Raw genomic sequence first — 14210 nt, 5'->3', positions numbered from 1 at the left:
AGTAATGGTAGGTTGCCATAAGCAGCTGTTCTCTCACCTTCCTTTCCTCAACTTTGTTCTCAGACTACATTTATGACTTTTGGGTATATACCGCCCCAGGATGATATATTTTTAGGCCTACACATGCCCTTGGACCTATGGTCTGTGTCAATGGGAGGAATCAGCTTCAGTGCAAAGAACACCTTTAGGCCTTCAAAGAAATGTATCTCTTTGCCAGTGCGCCGGTCACACACCCTGTCAGGTATATCTGATGTTTCCATGGAGCAGTTTGTTCTTTGTTCTAAGAATCTTCCGCTAATTGTATTCATCAGACTTGCTTCTGCATTAGAATGCAAGTACTTTGATAGTAGAAGCTATCATATGTTTATACTGTATATAATATTAATATATTATATGAATATATATATTTCTAAAAATATTTAATGTTTTACTGCCACCCAAAAGTTCTCCTTAGGTTTTTTAAAAATTTTTTATTTAAATTCAATTTAGTTAACATATAGTGTATTATTAGTTTCAGGGGTAGAATTTAGTGATTGATCAGTTGCATATAACACCCAGGGCTCATTACATCAAGTACCCTCCTTAATGGCCACCCACTTCCCTCCAGCAACCCTCAATTTGTTTCCTATAGTTAAGAGTCTTTTGTGGTTTGCCTCCCTCTCAGTTTTTATCTTATTTTATTTTTCCTTCCCTTCCCCTATGTTCATCTGTTTTGTTTCTTAAATTCCACATCTGAGTGAAATCATATGATATTTGTCTTTCTCTGACTGACTTATTTTGCTTAGCGTGTAATACCTTCTAGTTCCATCCACATCGTTGCAAATGGCAAGATTTCATTCTTTTTGATGGCCGAGTGATATTCCATTGTATGTATATATGTATGTATGTACACACACAAACACACATACACACACACATATATATCACATCTTCTTTATCCATTCATCTGTTGATGGACATCTGGGCTCTTTCCATAGTTTGGCATAGTTTCTTTCCATTGCTCCTATGAACATTGGGGTGCATGTGCCCCTTTGAATCATTATTTTCATATCCTTTGGATAAATACCTAGTAGTGCAATTGCTGGGTCATAGGATAGTTCTATTTTTAACTTTTTGAGGAACCTCCATATTGTTTTCCAGAGTGGCTGCACCAGTTTGCATTCCCACCAACAGTGTAGGAGGGTTCCTCTTTCTCTGTATCCTTGCCAATATCTGTTGTTTCCTGAGTTGTTAATTTTAGCCATTCTGACTGGTGTGAGGTGGTATCTCATTGTGGTTTTGAATTGTGTTTCCCTGATGCCAAGTGATGTTGAGCATTTTTTCATGTGTTTGTTAGACATTTGAATGTTTTCTTTGGAGACCTGTCTGTTGATCTCTTCTGCCCATTTCTTGACTGGATTTTTGTTTTTTGGGTGTTGAATTTGATAAGTTCTTTTTTTTTTGAAGATTTTATTTATTTATTTGACAGAGAGAGAGGCAGCCAGCGAGAGAGGGAACAAAAGCAGGGGGAATGGGAAAGGAAGAAGCAAGCTCCCAGCGGAGCAGGGAGCCCAATGTGGGGCTCGATCCCAGGACCCTGGGATCATGACCTGAGCCAAAGGCAGACGCTTAACGACTAAGCCACCCAGGCACCCTGAATTTGATAAGTTCTGTATGGATTTTGGATTCTAGCACGTTATCAGATATGTCATTTGCAAATATCTTCTCCCATTCCATAGGTTGCCTTTTAGTTTTGTTGATTGCTTCCTTTGCTGTGCAAAAGCTTTTTATCCTGATGAAATCCTAATGGTTCATTTTTGCTTTTGTTTTCCTTGCCTTGGAGATGTGTCTAGCAAGAAATTGCTGTGACTGAGGTCAAAGAGGTTGCTGCCTGTGTTCTCCTCCAGGATTCTGATGGATTCCTGTCTCACATTTAGGTCTTTCATCCATTTTGAGTTTATGTTTGTGTATGGTGTTAGAAAATGGCCCAGTTTCATTCTCCTGCATGGGGCTGTCCAATTTTCTCAGCACTGTTTGTTGAAGAGACTCTCTTTTTTCCATTGGATATTCTTCCCTGCTTTGTCGAACATTAGTTGACCATAGAGTTGAGGGTCCATTTCTGGGTTCTTTATTCTGTTCCACTGATCTGTGTCTCTGTTTTGTACCAGTACTATACTGTCTTGATGATTATAGCTTTGTAATACAGCTTGAAGTCCATAACTGTGATGCCTCCAGGTTTGTTTTTCTTTTTCAACATTATTCTGGCTATTTGGGGTCTTTTAGGTTTTGATAGTTGCTCAGTGCTTATTAAATGTCACTTTTTTTTTTGAGTTTAAGAATTTCAAAACTGAGGGTAAAGGGGAAGAATACAAGGAAGCTATTAGGAAATAGAATGGTCATAAAAATCAGCTTTGCTTACATCAGGAGAATAATATAGAAATTAGAACATATTCCCTCTTTCTCATTCATTCTAAGTCTGCCTGCCTTTAGAGGGGATTCAGTTATTTTCCCAGTTTTGGGTAAGTGTGATGGGGTCAACCTAATTAGGGGTTTGAGGTGGGTATTACTTTGCTGTCTGTGGGTGTTTATCAGGCTCACTTTGGAACCCAGCAGCCTATGAAAGGATCATGGTAATGCTTGTAAACCCTTCAGAGCTGGTGTCTGAGCATGTTATAAAATGGTTTATCTACCATGCGTTCTGATGGACACATGAGTGTTCTTACTAACGATTTTGTTCAGGGAGGGCAAGTTTCTGAGTTAACAGTTTAATTTTATCAGAGATTAAACCCTGCCCATTGTGCATTTCATTGCCCCCTTTTCTAAACACAGCAAAGCTCCCAATATAAAACATTAAGACCCCAAATATTTGGAACTTCTTTTCGAGAGACAGAAAGCTGACATACATATTTCTCTGTTCTGATGAGCTCAGAAAACATTTGCTATAATGTCAATCTAATCATACTACTTTCTGGTTTAGAAGCTTTCCATGTTGTTCTGCTGCCTGTGAGATAAAGACCATCCTCATTAATGAGGATTGCGAATCCTGATCAGACACCCACAACTCCAAGGACCTCCTCTGTGTATTTCTTCTGCTTCATATTTTTAGGTGTCTGTGTTAAGGGGATCCTGGATTTGTTTTAATCAGATATGGTAAGATGCACAGACTTGGAATTGACTGTCATGAGAGGGAAGTATACACTCACAAATCCCCAGAAACAGAGGCATGCACACCTTGCACAAGGGCCATACGGGGAATCCCCAGGGCCAGCCAAGAGGCAGAGAGACTCGGAAGAAAATGCAGGCAGAAGCCTTTGTTTTGGTTTCTGAGGGAAGAAACAGGTGAGGCAGGGTTAAGAGCCTTAGGATTGGCTCGTTTGAATGATTCCAGTGGGCTCTGGGCTGTAGGGGCTGTCTAGTTGTCTGGCACCTGGACCTGGGGTGATTGGAGCAGGGATACAGTGGTCTGAAATGTGACAGCCTGATCCATCTATCATGGTGGACTGTATTTGTCTACATGGAAGAGGATGGAACTGCTTTAAAAACAAGAATGATCATGTCGAGAACCTAGTGAAAAGATTTACTCAGTATATGTTTACTGACCACAAATGGCATGGACAGTGGTGTGCTAGGCTCTGAGGACTCACTGCAGCGTGAACTTGGCTTCTCAGTGCCTACAGTTTGGTGGAAGGCTAGACTGCCATGCATGGAGAGATCAGTGGGGAAAGCAGGATAACATGGGATCATGGTATGAGGGTCTGTTCCCCTCTTCCTGGGCCTCTCAGCTAATAGAAAGTAGGCTTGAGATCTTGAGTTCCCTAAGAGGACTGTTTTGTTCAGAACCTTCCTTTCCCAGCTACATGCATGGGGAGGAGCATAACCCTTCACCTTTATGTATTAGAGGGCTAACCAAACAGATGGGAAATCTCTGCCTTGCATGGAGTGGGAGCTGAATAAATTTTGGAAGGATGAATGGATGGATAAATGGAAAGCATTATTGGCTTTAGAATTTGCTTCTTGTGCTACTCTGACTCTCTACCCCTTTATTCTCCTCTCCCAGTTAGTTTATAACAAATAATGTTTGTAAGGTGCCCAGCTCAGTGGAATCCTCAAGTAGCTATTCAGCGAATGACAGTTTCCCTTCTTCTTTGAGTTTTCCACTTCCTGGCAGCTGTGGTGCTTCCTCTCACTCTGAAGTTGACAGGCAGGAAAGTGCAGTCTTTGGGTTGCAGCTTGCCAGACTCACTGGTTACCCTAAAGAGCCTGTGGTAGCCACACTACTGTTCTCTTGGCACTTCAAGGCCAATGTCCATGAACAGCCAAGCTATTCTGGGAAACTGAGCAGTGGTAGAGTGAGTGAAAAGAGATATGAAGGTAAATGTGAAGGACATCTAGTCCTATTCCTTCTTAAGTAGGTATCCCAGAACTAGGAACTTCCTTTACATGATGACACATGCAGCTATGGTGAAGTATCTTCAGCAAGACGTAGCATGTTGAGAATTGGTCCTTGGACTCTCTACATTCATGTGGGCCTCCACCACAATTTAATCATATATCTGAGTGTTTATTTACCTTTATATGTGGATATCTTCAAGGACGACCCCATTTCCTCTCCCAAGGTTGATTTCCCTGCAGTTCAGTTCCAAAGAACATTTGTTAAATAATATCACTTACCAATTATGTCTTCACACGTTTTTGGTGATGGTTGTGTTCATTCTTATGGATAAGGAAACAAAAATTCAGAGAGGGTAAATGACTTGCTGGAGGCCACACAGCCAGAATTCAAATCCCAGTTTGCTCATCCTAATTTTTGATCCACTTCACTATTGGGCCAAGTATGGCTACATATTCTGTCTTGTTGTTGACTTTCACTTGTCCTATTATTGGCTGCAGGGTAACTCTCTCAATCAGTCATCAAAAGAATCCTTAAGTTATTTGGAACCTATAGTATTTCTGATGCAGAGCGGGACTTGGGGGGAAGAGACGCACAGTCATCCCTTTGAGATCTCATTATCCATTAATGACGTGGCTATTGACCAAGCACCTATTCTGTCCCTGTATGTCCTGGGATCTGGGGAAGTAGCACTAAATAAGGCTTTGTGACCCCATCTCAGGGAGCTCTTATTCTCTGACAGGGGGCACATGGTAAATAAGTAAACAAATGAATAAAGAAAGTAGGTAATTGTGATCCAGTGCTTAGGGCTTTGATGAAATAGGGAGCTAAGGAAAGATTTTAGTGTGGCTGAGAACTCTGTTAAATGGGGTGGACAGAGACAAGTGACATTTCAGCCAAGAACTGGAGGATAAATGATTAGCCAGTATGGGCAAATGAGGGGGAAAGCATTCCAGCTACAGGGAGGGGCACTAGAAAGGCCTAGGGGTTAGGACTTCTGTCTTGAGGAGTTTTGTTCTGTTAGCAAGACCTGACAAAGGAGTCCAGGAAGATATTGTATTCCACCTGAGGGAGTCTGCTGGGCAGATAGTCTCCTAGTGAACAGCCAAACTTCTAGAAGGACAGATTATTGCAAATCCTGAGATTTATGCACCTGGAAGGGTGGTAAGGCTGGCAAATGCCAAGATTACTGCCTGTGTCTGGAAGCACTGAAAGCTGAGGTCAGCCCCAGAGCACAGAAGCCTCTTTCTGTCTGCCTGGGGTGGTGGCAGACAGCACGAGTCCATCATTTCTGCTGCACTGCCAGCAGTAAATCGCAGCTGGCTATTGCTAAATTCTGGGATTTGCTTCTTGGAGAAAAATAATTAACACTGGCAGGAGTTTGATTGCATTAATTCACAGAAAGAAACACCCAAATGATAAATCCATAGTGGGAGAACTGCCCATATGTTACAGATTGGCTTAACATGGTTGAGGCATTAAATAAAAGAAGTCTGGGAAACAAAAACCTTTATCAGCTTTATTAGCATTGAACTCTGTGGCTTCCACTGGGGCTGACACACTTAATTAAAGATGCTCTGGTCTAATTAGGTTGCACATCAAATATACAAATACGGGCTTTTAAAAAGCCCAGGATTGGAGTTTGGATTCCCTCTGGTGTGCATATTTATTTCATCCCAACACCAGAACTTTCTCCAGTGAGATCTGGACACCGTTGGACAGTTCCACCCTGTCTGGAAGGAGTAAGCATGATGTTCTTTGTGCCGAACCTCTTTGCATGCAGAGGAAGCTAGACAAACCAGACTTTGTCTTTCTTCCTTTTTCTTAAGAAGAAGTATACATTTTGAAGAATTCATCCAGAAAGCCATTTTTGTTTTGTTACAACATTTTTTGTGCTATCTATTTAGATCACCAGTCGCCACCATCATCATCATCATCACAATCACAATCATTACCCTTGAGCCTGATTGGTATTTGTTGCTATTTTATGTGAGCTAGTCCACTTACCCTGTCATGGCTTTAGGAAAATAATTTAATATCATTTGTCTTGGTTTTCTATTGCTATATAACTAATTATGCCCCCCAAGATTAGTGACCTAAAAGAACTAACAGTTATTTCACAATTTCTGTGGGTCAGTAATCTGAACATGGATGGATTAGCTGGTGCTCTGTTTCAGCCATCAGCCAGGTCTCTGGTCTCATCTGAGGCCCCAACTGGGGGAAGATCCACTTCTAAGTTTGTTCACTTATGTGGTTGTTGTGAGAATTCATTTCCTTATGGGCTTTGTTCCTTTATGAACACCTCAGTTCCTCACCGGCTGTTGGCTAAAGGCCTCCTTTAGTTCATTGCCACATGAGACTCTGTAGGGATCCTCAGGGGCAGTGAGATGGATATCCAAGATGGAAACCATAGTGTTTTTATAAACTAATCTCAGAAGTGGTATTAAGTCTGGCCCATAGTCAAGGGGAAAGGATTACACAAGAGTGTGATTACCAGGAGTCAGGGTCACGGTTGCCATCTTAGAGGCCACCTACCACATCAGTCTTCTGATTTTTCAGCTGTCAAATGAGGCAATATTAGTGTCTACCTTGGTGGTTGTTGTTCAAAGTAAACATAAAGGTTTTGAACAGTAGCTGGTACATAGTAAGTTTTTTGTAAATGATAGCTATCGCTGATGTCTTACAATCCTTCCAATAATACTGTGGGTTAAATAGAAATATTCTAATTCTAGAGATGAAGAAACAGAACTTAAAAAGGTAACATGTCCTTGATCATGAGTATGCTCTCATACTCTGCTCTGAAAATTCTCCACCTTTCTGAACTCTGATCTCTCTCATCAACTCAATGATACTGCCATGCTTTATCATAGTTTCCCGTCCTATGCTGTAGTCTAGAAGATGCTTCCAGGTAGAGGCCTGGGGTAATTATAGTGCTTATTTCATCTATGTCTTGTCTCTCAAAAGGTTTAAAGTCCTGAGATGCTTGTTGTTCTTTGTCTGAAAACCATCATTTCATATATCCTATCTCATTTTCTTTTTGTTGATGGTTGTATAGAATGCCCAGTACTAGTTACTTCAACATGGACAAGAGTGGATATTACCCTCATCAATTCAGTTTTTAAAAAATATGTATAGTTTTACATTTTGTATATTAACTTCATTTAATATAAGGAAGGAAATGAAACTTTTCAAGTAAATCTGGGGCATCAATTGAGGAAACCAGAAAAGGTTGATATTTGGGGCTTCTTGAGCTCTTCCCTGCTCTTCCTCAGATTTACCTGAGCTTATGACCACCTCTGCTCTCAAATACTTGCTTCCTAGTTATAAAACACAAAATGCTGAAGTATAGTTATAAGGCCCAACTCTGGAGAGGGGGAGCCTGCAAAGCACATCAGTGCTGTAAGCATCTCATCTCGGGATAGAGAATAAAGTATTTAGGAAGGGTTAATGTTTTTTTGTTTTTGTTTTTGTTTTTCCTAGGAGAGTGTTTCTTAGGGCTTAACACATGGACTCTACTAAAAATGCTGTTGTTTGGCTCAAGTTTTAAGTTCTGCTAGTCTCTCCTTGTTTTCAGTTTACCTGTTGCAGCAGGTGACAGACATTTGTCTGGAATTCTGGGAAAATCTGGTGGTGAATGGATTTCCCTTAATGCGCAGGGGGCAGAAAGAAAGCTAAGGCCGGGTGTCCAGAACTGTCTCTGCATTAGTCATCCTGAAGGATGTGCCTTCCCTTGCCCGGGAGTCAGCTGAGTGGGACGTGAGCAGTGGGTGCTTCAACAGCCACCCCACTCCCCTGTGCTGGGTTCCAGTGCAAGTTTCTGGCCAAACTGGGGCCAAGGAAGTCTCTGTCACCTTTCTTTCTTTTTTCTTTCTTTCTTTCTTTCTTTCTTTCTTTCTTTCTTTCTTTCTTTCTTTCTTTCTTTCTCTCTCTCTCTCTCTCTCTCTCTCTCTCTTTCTTTCTTTCTTTCTTTCCTTTTTTTTTTTTTTTTTTGCAGCAGTATGTGCCACGTTAACTCACATGAACCTTGCTTGCCCTGGAGTCCTCTGAAGATGCCTCACTGGACCTGTCCATTCAGGCCCATCTGAAGAATTATCTGACCCCACCCTCCCTGCATTCAAAACTGAACTGTCCATTGTTTTATTCTCGCAGGGCCCTGAGCGCTGGCAGCTGTAAATATGTGATTTTCCATGAACTTGTCTGTTTAATGTCTGTGTCCTCTATTAGATGAGAGGCTCCATGGACATGTGGGGAACTGCTCATCAGTGTAGCCCCTGCCCAGCAGAGGAGCCAGTACACAACGGGCAGCCAGGGTCCAGTTGCAGTTTGAATAAAGGAAGGAAGGGATAAATTCAGCTGTACTTCAAGGTTCTATAAAGACCTAACTCAGGCTTAGAAGGCCCAGGTCTGATCTCAGCTCATTACCTCAGGGATTTTTACAAGTGGCTTTACCTCTCAGAAGGTGTTCAACAGGGAAGAATATCTGCCTCAATAACTGTTGTGGATCTTGCTGTTGCTGCTGTGAGTTTAGAAATGAGGAAGTGTCTAGCAGAGGGTTGGTTATTGGTATTTGGTTTATGCTTAGTAGAATCTGGAAAAATTTTCATTCTTAAGTGCCCTATGTTGTCCTCTTAAAAAATTAACCATGTTGTAGAGTAGGCTAAAGTGTCCCGAGTTTGGAATAAGTCAAAGTCTGGGTTTGTGTTCTGGCTCAGTCACTTACCAACTTCCTGCCTTTTTTAGTTACTTCTTTGAGCCTTGGTTCCCTTCTCTATAAAATGGGGCTAATAATATCTCCTGCCTCATGGGATTGCAGTGGGAATGAGTTAGGAGAGAGACTGGAGAGAATTCATAGAGTACTTTGGTGTGCAGTAGTTGCTCACCAAATGGTTGTTACCCTGTAACAGGTAATCTCAAAGGCATCACTCCCCCTAGAGGGCTATGGGGGATTCAACATTGGAGACGGTGATACTAAACTGGCTTAGAATGCAGGAATGCCACATAGATTTCTTACTGTGTTCCAAATCTTACTGCACAATAGTAGTTGCTTGTGGATTTGTTTTGAGAGGGTTTCTGAGGTTGCCTTTAGGCTTGGAGGAAGGGGTGCCATGATGGATTAGCAGTCACTGCCCTGTTAACAGGAGCAGTCCACATGTCATACACTGATAATCTCTGAGTTTTCTTGGTGAAACTTTTCTGGTTGTCCAGTGTGGAGTGAAGGAAGAGGGATTCAGGAATTTAATGGGGCAAGAATGAACAGAGAGGTTTGGGCATGTCTTCTCTAGGGAGATGCTGTGTCCCAGCCCATCCTGACTGCATGTCCCCAAGATGGTTTACCAGGGTTGCTGAGTTCCTCCCCAGTGGAAGTTAGGGTCCTAGCCAGTCTGTGTGTTTAATGATCCTCTCTTTGTTGCCCTGTGTTTGCCTCTAATGTGGACTCTGAATTTGTTTGCTCAGAGTTTCAAGGCTCATTAGGCAGGCCATGTTCGGCTTTCCCTAAAGAGCAACTAGGTGCTTTTTGGACAATGGTCAGCAAACTTTTGCTTTGATACTCCTCACCCTGAAACTGGGCATCACTCCTCACTGATTCTTAACTAAGTGGAGGATTTTCTTTCTCTCAGAGATGGTTGCCCCTTACACCAGCCCTGCCAAAGACCTGCAGTTATTAACTAATGGAATGAAATGGTGATGGGGAAGGTGGGCAAATAGTTGGAGGTATCCTGTGGAAAGGACCCTGAAGTGGAATGACTTCCAAAGCCTTGTCCCAGTGAGGGGAAGTGAAATAATGCACGCAGAAATGCTTGGGAATTAAAATTGCCATGGAAAGCTTACTATTTTGTTGTTTTTCCTCTAGGGATTTTTAAAAAATGACTTCTCCTCCTGGTGCTTCTTTGCAGGACAGCCTTCTAACTTTCAGATCTTATCTAAATGTCATCACTTCCAAAATGCCCTTCCGGACCACTGTTTCAAAAGTAGCCCTACACCCTGTCCTTCCCAATCATGCCACCTGGTTTTCCTCTCATAGCAACGAGCAACAGCTGAAGTTGAAGTACTGGGCTACAGATGTGACTAGAATCTCATTGCCTGCTTATTTAGTTTTTTCAACTCCCAGATCCACAAAGGGAGCCATGTCTGTCTAGTTCACCAGTAGATCCCCAATATCTAGTAGATGACTGGCACAGAGTAAGTGGTCAACAAATATCTGTTGAATGAGTATTTTGGGACAAAACATGATACAGGAACAGGATTAGTAGGATTGTAATAAATGCAGTCATGGGTTTGTGTCCTGGTTTCATCTGTTATTAGCTGTGTGATATTAGGAAAGTTCCCTAACTGTGTATTTATAGAAAGAAGAAAACCAAAGAGGAAGGGATGAATATAAATCACTGCGTGCAGTGGCTATGGCAGGTTAGTCCTTTACAAATATGAGCTACTATTATTAAAATGAGTGGCTCTTCATTCCTTCCCTTACTCATTCATTCTGTGGTTATTTACTGTGGTAATTTACCGAGTATTTATATGTTATGTGCCAGGGGGATTTTCCCCAGGAGAGAATCGAGTGGCCCTTAGATGTGCTAGCTTTTGTTCTTTTTTGTCCGCTTCTTTGCCCTATTCATGGCCCAGTCCACCGGGCTCAGGAGCAGCTTTAGCCTTTCCTCCCAATGCATAGTGGTCTTTTAAGTCCTTCTTCCCCAAATAAGAGCTACTGGATTAAGAGAAGAGTAGTTCCCTATATAAGAAGAACAACAGCACCTTGTTAACTATAGAAGTATGGGCTCAAAGTTCAGGGACATAAATAAGCAAAGGGGTACTTGTGACTTCAAAGATGCTAAGATTTAGACCCTGATCAAAGACTCGTTTAATGAGTGCCACTGTATGCTAGGTACTATGCACTTAGACAGTCTCATTTTTATTTCAGCTTTTCATCCTGATACCCTCTCCCATCTTCTTCTAAAATCAAGTAGGTGCCAGTCTTCTCTAAAAATCCAAATTCTGCTTGCCTTTTGACCTCCAGGTCATGTCCCTTGTCCTCCCCAATGAAGACAGCTTCTACTTTCTTGAATTCCCTTAGCATTTTATTTTCACATTTCTTGTGGTAATTTATAGGACTTAAACTCTTAGCTTCCTGTTGACAGTAAACAGAGAGAGGGAGAGGAAGATGTGCTGGCAGCTCTGTCATATCTGGAAAGGGGGTGGCACGAGAGTGAGTTTCTATAATTCTAACTATGTCTTCCATCCTCAATTTTATGAATTTACCTGGATTTTGTGGGGCTGTCTTATGTTGACCAAATTCAAAAAGACTATTTTATACATGAAAGATTATGCATTTATTTATTATGTGAGTTCCATTGCCACAGGGACAGGAGTAATTGCCCTAGGCGTCTAGAGCTATCTATGGGGTTCCTCACTTCCTGCAGTGTGCCATTATGTCCAGATGCCCCTGTTCAGCAAATGCACCTTTACTCTTGCAGCTGCTCCAGCCTGTCCTCGAGGAGTCATTTTTTGACACTTTTCTCTTCCTTGCTCCATACATCCAAATAATCACAAGCCCCACAAATTCAGACTCCCAGATGTCTCTTGAGTTGACTCACTTTCTTCCATCCTCACCTGCACTCTCCAAGTTTAGACTCCCCATCACCTCCACTACCACATCACCTTCTAAATTTCATCTTCCTTCACTCTCATTGGCCCTCCACACCACTCCGAAACTCAGTCTGGGGAGTGAAGGCAACCACAAACTTCTGTTAAGTCTTTGAAATGAACTATTGCTCCCCCTGTCTCAAAGATTAATGTCCCCAGCAGATGAGTCAGACTTTCAACTTGTGTTCTCATCTTGCCTCAATTGCCGATCATGGATCCAGATCCTTCCAGTTTGGAATCTGTTTCCCTCCCAGGAATGCTCTTCTCTCTTTTCTTCTTGGCCACCACATGTACGAACGATTCATACTAGACCCCAGAACCTAAAATGCTCTTCCTGAATACTCTCTTAAGACACAGCTTCCTATCTTGTCTGCCTCTCTAATGTAGCACAGAGAAATTAGTGTCTGAGACAGCTCATTATTAATGTCTTTGGACTGAATCCTGGCTGAGAAAGGGCAACAGGAGGCTCTTCCTAGGGCTCCAGTTTCAGACATGTAGGAGAATGTTCTTTAGCAGAAACATGCCATAAAAACAGTTATTTTCTAGCAAGGATGCTAGGCAAAGACACCATGGACAGTTTCCTTCTCTAGGGGCCATATTCGCTGCCAGAGCACATATCTGAAGTGGCTTAACCCCTCCCTTAGAATAAAGAGAAAAAAGCTTAGAAATGCATCTCCATTTACACGACAAATTTCTAGAAGACCACTGATGCTCTTCTGGACAAGTGACAGATTGTTCTACAAATCTATGATTACCTTACTGCCTGGACCAAACTCTTACCATTCTGATTTTCTCCCTTCCAGATACCATCTGCCACCCCTCAATCCTGTGAGGCTGTTGTCATTTACCCCATTTTGAAATGATGAGTTTAAGATAAGGAAGATTAAGACATGTTCACAATTGTTTCCCGGTTAGTGTCAGAGCCAAGATTTGAACCTTCGTCTCTGGGTCTCTAACACACTGTTTCTGTTTGATCATCCTGATTTCAAAAATAAAGAAAATAAAAGTTAATCATTTAAAACAACTTTTAAACATGACCTTTAAATAACTTTCCTAATTTCTTCACTCTGGGGATGTTTACAGAGAACATTTTAGACTTTTCAGGAGGAATTCAGAGACTGTGTAGGAGACATTGGCTCCATTCATCCACCAACACAAAGTGCCAGAATCTATTTCCGGGGGGAGAAAAGAGAAGAGGAGAAGAATGCAAAGGAGGGGCAGCTGCTGAAAGAACTTACATTTTTTAAAGCTATAAAAATAATACATGCTCATTGTACACATTTTAGATAAAACAGAAAAGTATAAAAAACAACAAGCACCATACTTAATACTAAATACTAAAATGTAGTGGGCATCTGTTATCTATCCACACAGCTCTCATGCTTACTTTTCCATCTTGCCTTAGGAAACTGAGTCTTCATTTTCTCTGGTAATCTCTTTTCCTGCTCTAACTTTATAGTTTCCATGGAAACTTCTGTTGTGTTCCGTGTTTCGTTATACCCCTTGTGCTGCCCCCTACAGGCTGCATGTGATTGGTTCGGGAGGAGAACCTGACCCAATATCAGGTAATCACAACCTTTCCCTTGGATTTTTAAATGTGAGGCCAGAAAGAGCATCTGTCTTCTTCCAGTAGCAGAAAATATGAGATGAAAAAAATATGCAAAAAGAACTCAATATTTCTATTACTACAGGTTGGTAAAAATCCATTTCTGGTGATCAGGGATAATAATGGCTTTTTGGGTTTAATGCCTTTTTAACTCTTTACCAGCTGCTTGGCTTTGGCAAGATATTTCACCTTTCTTAGCCTCAGTTTCTCCATCCATAAAGTGGTATTGTTCTGAGGATAACATTAGTTACTAAACATAAAGCACTTAGATCATTGCTTTGTAAACAGTAATCACTCCATAAGTGCTCATCACTGCTAGCAGCAGCAGCAGTAGTACTAGCAGTTCTGGTAAGGATGGTAGTATTACATGCAGAAAGATGCAGGCAGCAGAGTGGGTGAGAGAATCCGGGTGGCATTCACATTTCTTGGTTCAACTTTGTTTCTAAGATCTGCTGAAAACGTTTTCTTCTCAGGGTTGCTCTTTCAAATAGTTGTGGAATTCTGTGAGTCAAAATATTCCATTTTTATCTGATCTGGGTGACTTGAGTTTCTTGCCATCAAGAGTCCAATAACTAGATTTATTGACACTTAGCATGT

At 41.5% G+C, this 14210-nt stretch overlaps 1 long non-coding RNA gene across 1 annotated transcript in view; it reads left to right on the top strand.

Annotated features, from left to right (window-relative positions):
- The window catches only part of LOC123791332 (uncharacterized), a 458920-nt gene that overhangs the window by 122379 nt on the left and 322331 nt on the right, over positions 1-14210 (top strand). The gene's annotated exons all lie outside the window — the stretch shown is intronic.

Source organism: Ursus americanus, chromosome 21 (genome assembly GCF_024610735.1).
Source record: "Ursus americanus isolate L20-20 chromosome 21, mUrsAme1.1.p, whole genome shotgun sequence".
Lineage (NCBI taxonomy): Eukaryota > Metazoa > Chordata > Mammalia > Carnivora > Ursidae > Ursus > Ursus americanus.
The sequence above is the reverse complement of the archived record's forward strand: the minus strand, read 5'-3'. Positions and strand labels throughout refer to the sequence as shown.